The sequence below is a fragment of the Octodon degus genome, unplaced genomic scaffold (assembly GCF_000260255.1).
Source record: "Octodon degus isolate 3935 unplaced genomic scaffold, OctDeg1.0 scaffold00034, whole genome shotgun sequence".
NCBI classification, from domain to species: Eukaryota; Metazoa; Chordata; class Mammalia; order Rodentia; family Octodontidae; genus Octodon; species Octodon degus.
The window spans coordinates 8,531-14,965 of record NW_004524610.1 but is presented as its reverse complement, the minus strand read 5'-3'; positions in this window follow the sequence as shown (position 1 = coordinate 14,965).

Here is a 6,435-nt window from a genome sequence, read left to right as displayed (position 1 = left end):
CGCGAAGGAAGACCCCAAGAGTCGGTCTCTCATGCAAAGAACAAAGGGAATTTTATTAACTGTGTGCACACAGGGCGGTCTGAACACGCAGGAACAGACAGCGCCCAGAACTGACCGTGGGTGGTGGTTTTAAGCTAGAAGACAAAGGGAGGAGGAGTTTTGCAAGTGGGGTTACAGAAGCAGATCACATTGGTTAATTTTAGGGTAACCTCTAAAATAATTGGTGGGTTTTAGAATATGTCCTAAAAAGGGAGACTAAGAACGGTCAGTTAAAGGTTAACTATGAACTGGCTTGGTGGGTTCTTTGGGGAAGGGGGAGTAACTAAACATTGTGACCCTGTTTCACAAGAATGTCATCGAACCCAGGGAAGGTGTTGTTTGCTCAAGCTGGGCCTGTGGTTTTACAGCCCAACTTAAGGTTTTAGGAATTTGGGCTACTGAACAATCCAGAGGGTGGTCTCTCTTGTTTAAATGATAATTTTCCAAATTATTCGGACCCTACACAACCACCAAGAGTACCATAGGGGCAGAGCCACATGGAGCTCACAATTGCCACAGATTGCCTCAGATGTTCCACATGGATCTATAGAACTTAATGTCTGCCTGGCTGGATTTTGTTTTCTTTCTGGTGGTACCAGGGATTGAACTCGGATATCGTGCTTGCCAGGCAGATGCTGATGCCAGTGAGCTATATTCCCTGGCCCTTGGAGTATTTGTCTTTTTCTTTGGCTAGTTCAGGCTGCCTTAAGGGCGGGTCTGGTGCGACCCGTGGAGCTTGAACCACGGTCCCCTGCTCCTGACTGCATTTCCAGAAGCAGTGCTTTAAAAAACTGAGCTCTCTGGCAAGCCCATTGCCCTACTGGATTTTGGATTGGCTTTGGTGCCAACGCTTGGTGTCGTGCTGTCTGCACCTTTTAGAATGGTAATGTTTATCTTGTGCCATTGAATCTTGGACGTGTTTAACTTTTAATTTGTACAGGGGCTCACAGCAAAAGTTTGGTTGGATCTTGGAGACTTGGGACTTGGAGTTTTCAGCAATGCTGAAACTGTTGGGACTCTGGCAACTTAGAGAAGGACTAAAATGTTTTTTGTATAAAGTGATGTGCACGAGTCTTTGGGGGTCCCGGGTGGAATGTTATGGTTAGTGTACAGGTGTCTCCCCAAAGCCTCATGCAGTCATGGAGGGACTCCTGGAGTTTGTGATTGATTATTGTGGGTGTGCATGCTGCACCTGCCCTGGGGCAGGTAATTTGCATTACACTGTAAGGGAGAGTTTATCTAGATGCCTGAGCTCCTTTTCTCTCTCTGATCTTTACTGCTGCCATGAAAGGATGCTCTCTGCCATGTGCCATATTGCCTTGGAGCCAGCTGAGTATGGACTAAAACCTCCAGTAACTGTGAGATAAATGAACCTTTCCTTCCTTAGTTTTCAGTGTCAGGTATTTGTTCCAGCAATGGAAGAAGAGTAGAGACAGTCACTTAAATTTTACATGAACTCATTCCTCCCCCTTCCTTTACCTGAACCATAAACCCACAAAAGTATAACAAACTGTTAACCTAAGGAACAAAGTTAAAGCAAACTCTGGGGTAAGCTACATATTAACCACTTCCTGCCTGACCACCAAACTCCTGGGAGACATAAACCTTGTGACCACTGTGGCATTCTTGTAAATTTCTCAAGGGGAAGCTGTGGAGTACAAAGATGCTAGAGATCCAAGACTCGGCATTGATATTTTCTGACTCTGTGTCAGACTATTGTCCTCTGGCAGAATAAAACCTTTGTTTGTTCCATTATTCTCAACTTTCTGTGTGTGGTTTCTTGCAAATCTGCTGCAACATAATCATTTTGATTAGTCTCAATTATTTTCATTTCCACAATTTGGTATGTTGATATAGTCATTTATCATCATTTAGTGTTCATATACATGTTTGATTTTTGTGAAGTTATACTACTCCCTCAATCTCTTTCTCAATATTTCATAAAATTATATTTCTATTGTGGAACATTGCTCATTGATTGCTATTTAATAGATCCAAATATGCTCAGCAGCTTCCAGAAATGCTTTTTTACAAATTAATTAAATAATTTGATACAGGGTCTCACTGTGCAGTTCAAAGTTATAGTGGTCCTCTGGTCTCAGCTGTCCCAACAGTGGGATTACAGGCATGCACCACCATGCCCCTGTTTTGGGCCAGCATGGTGTGCATGGCATGTGGTACCAAGCCTCAAACTTTAGTCCTTGTGCTTGCCAAGCAGGTGCTTAGACCACTGAACTATCTCCTCAGTCCCAGAAATGAACTCTCCACAAACTACATGGGACTTAGTGCTGGCTTCAGCTTTATGAATATTCTACCAAATTATGTGTTGAATCCTTCTCCAACATCAGTGTAGTACACCGATATGAGGTTTACAAGGTCTGAATAAATTTCTGCCTATTCACATGTATGGATCCTTTTGTAGTATTGGTCTCTCCTAGAAAAAGGCAAAACAGTGAGAAAGAAGATAACATTCATCCAAAAACAAATTTGCACATACATATACTGAAGTTATTCAATAGCAATATTCCACAAAACAAGAGCAAAGAAAAGCCAACTGCTTCACTCTCAGTTATAGGAAAACTCCATATTCAGACAGGTAAATGTCTTTCCAATACAGAAGGCAAGATCGACTTCGGAAATGGTGTGCCATAGTGAATAAGATCTTGGTGATGATGCAGCAACTGCTGAAAAGATAAACTCTGGCCGCTGACCATAGCTTGCTTTTCCCTTTCCCAGTGAGAAAATGCAACCACCTATCCCCTAACATTTGCTAAAGGAATACATTGGAGTCATTTTATGGTTCTCACTGAAAGTGTAAAATTCATCACTCTTTTCACCAGAGACTGTAAGGCAATCTATCCCTGAGCCTGACTGTAACAAATTTTTGTGTACACAAATTATAGATGGATTCCAGCCAATTTATGCATACAAAAACCAAAACTGTGTGCAGAATGTTCAAAGAAAAGTAGCGTCACAGTCTCAGACAGAATACAAGCACTCCACAGCTGTAGCTTCTTCCTTCTGTATGGCTTCTGCATATGTGTGCCTAATCTGCCTCCACTCTACATCTTTTCACTGGTCACTCTCTGTTGGTGTTGTCTCTAGCTCGAGGGACCTGTAGGGAAGACTGCCTCCCAGGAAATACCAAGGGAAATCTATTGCTCACATGCATCATCTTTATCACACCGTTTATAAATTAAGTAAGATAAAATGTTGAATCAAAGAAGAAAGAAGAATCAAAAAAAATTTTTGCGACTGGGTCTCACTATGTAGTTTAGACTGGCTTGGAACTCACTATATAGTTCAGGCTGGCCTGGAACTCAGAAATACTCCTGTCTCAGCCTTCCGAGTGCTGGGATTAGAGGCATGTTCCACCATGCCCAGCTGAATATAAATCTTTGAACAGGATTTTGTGAGTCTTTGATTTATATTTTGTTAACTGATGAAGTAGAAAAGGAAAAGGCTGAGACATTTTATGTGGACTAACAAGTAGATAAATAAAAATGCCTTTGAGAATACAAATAAGTCTACAAACACGTATAATCAAATTGGGTGGGAAACAACTTATTAAATACGAGCTCTCCACTATTCCCTGAGTTTCAGTATTCTTTTAGATTTCCAGGTCATGTAAGGGGTGCTTCATCTGCTGTTTTCCTGCAGATGTTCATCTTCTCTTTGTCATTTGAAAGTCTCTCTCTACTTCATCTCCATTAACACTGACCCACCCAGATTTTTCTAGATACTGAAAATTCTAAAACTGTATTTTCCTCTAAAAAATATTTATATCTGTTCCAGATTTGTTACTTCGGAAGCTCAATCACAACCCATGTAAAACAAAGGTATTTTCCCAGGGTAAAGATAGAAAGTTTTCAAGAATTTATCTACGGGTGAGGATGAAAGGGGTTTTGTTCTCGGGAGATGTTCATGCTATTTATTGGTCACTTGGCAAGGTAGCCATGTGTCTCTTTCAGACAACTTTTGTCTTGTCTGTTTTTTTCTGTTTGGACAAACCAGTTAGAAGTTGTGTACCTATTATAATATAAAATAGAATAGTGCTGCCTTATCTGAGGGGGATACGATTCCATGTGCCCATGTAGGATTCCAACAGTGGATAATAATCCCATGTACACATATACACAAAATAGCATTTTATATACATATAAACATGTGAAAATTTATTTATTTGTAATTTAGGGAAGGGTGTACAGGGTGTTTAGGGTGTCACTACTAGATTGGACTACAGCAATCCGCCTATTTACAGCCTCGGAAGAGCTGGGATTACAGGCACAGCCAGGTAAGCCCAGACTCAACTGCCCTCTCAGCGCACCCTGGGGGTGGGGCCAACAAGGCAGACCCAGGGATTCAACCCTGGCCCCTGTGTCTGCATGCATGTGTGCGCTTTAATGTGCTTAACTATTTGGCCAGCCTTAAAAATTATATTGATAAATTACGCAAATGTAGTCATACTACTTAACACTGAAATGGTTATAATATATAATTGGTGCCATGTGAATTCCTGTATTTCTCTGAATCTTGCCTGTTATTGTATTTACCTTTCTTCTCAAGATGTGACATCCCATAAGAGATGTTACATGATGGATCACAGTGGCATGAGGTTTGTGCTACTGAGATGGCACGTGATTGGAAATTTGTCAATCTTTATTTCTGAAATTTCACATATTATTAGATCCTGATAACTCACAGAATTAACAAACAAATAAAGGCTATTACTACCTTAGCTGGTACCACACACCATCCACTAGACAGACAGGGGCAAAGATTGTGCCCCCAAGCCCGGACAGCCCTGCATCTTAGTAGCTGGTAGGTGAATACGATGCTTGTTTTCATACATTGAATTCATATATCTGTGGTCATCATATTGTGCAGCACGTGGTGGATCTCCATTTTTCAGTTAACAATGTGGCCTCATAACTACTGCTATGGATTCTGCTTCGTGGTACCACAAAAGTTATGTGGATTTTCTTTAGAAACAAAGAAAAGATGCTGAGCTCCTTATAGAGCTACATATTCAGGAACGCTGCTACGTGTAGATGATGTACTTTCCTACTGGAGGCACTGTTTAACTTCTACTTTGTTAGGGCTGGCCGAAGACCACAGCAGATCAAATGCCTGCTTAGGCAGACGCAGCAGCCAGGGTTCAGTACCCGGCCTGCCATGCTGTCCCCACCCTGATGGTGCACTGAGACGACAAGGCAACTGAGACTGGGCCTGGTGGAACGCATCTGTAATTCCAGTTCTTAGGAGGCTGAACACGGCAGATCACTGAGTCCAGTCTACAGTGAGCCCCTGTAAATCCTTCCTAAAATACCAAAAAAAAAAAGGCAAAGATTAATAATTGGAAAATATGACAAATATTTTACAAGTGGAAACAGGAGGAAGAAATGAGAGGAGCAGGGAAAAAAGGAGTGGAAAGGGGAAACATGATTTAAAATGTACTGTGTACACATGCTATGTTCTGGCAACAAATGTAAGCATTACATATTGTGGGTTTTTTTGGGGGGGTTGGTTGTTTGTTTTTGGCGGAACCAGGGATTGAATTCAGGCCCTGGTGCTTGCCAGGCAAGCGCTTATTCTAGTGAGCTATCTCCCCGGCCCCTAAGCATTACATATCGTGAACATATACTAACAAAGTGTTTAGTCCACGTGCTGCAAAGTTAACACTAATAAAAAATTTAACTTGTAAGAATGTTCTTGTTTTGGACTGTTAATCTTCTCGTCAGCATGACTTGATGGAGACATGTCATAAAACCTGGTAAAGCACACTTCTGTGTGTCTGTGTATGTTCCAGAGAAAATAACTGATATGTGGACCACTAATCTGAGTGGACAACAACCATCAAAAAGTCCTTTGAGAAAAGCAGAAAAACAAATTCTTATATACATGCATATACATACGCTCCACTGTAATACACTTTCTAATAGCCCTGAGGAGAATACAGTGAGGTTGCTGTTATGTACACCAGTAAAACTGAGTGGTTACAGATGTTTCTTGAGCTAGGAAGTGGAAACAGTTGGTTAACTCAACAAAGTTGAAATAAAATGCATTAAATATGTACTTAATACACTAAATCTAATGAACATTATGGCTGCCCTTGCTATATTTACATGTTAATAATCATGCTTATAGTGATCCATAGTCAAGAAAATAACCTAATAGAGATCTTATTTCTTAACAAAATATAAAATAGCACGTATAATTTATTAAATACAATGCACTTTAAAAGTCCTTGTTGGGGCCGGGGAGATGGCTCAGTAGAATAAGCACTTGCCTGGCAAGCACCAGGGCCTGAGTTCAATCTCCAGTTCTGAAAAGAAAAAAAAAATGGTGAAATGAAAATCCACAGGATGGAGTGAAGAAGGAAAATGAGCTAAAGGA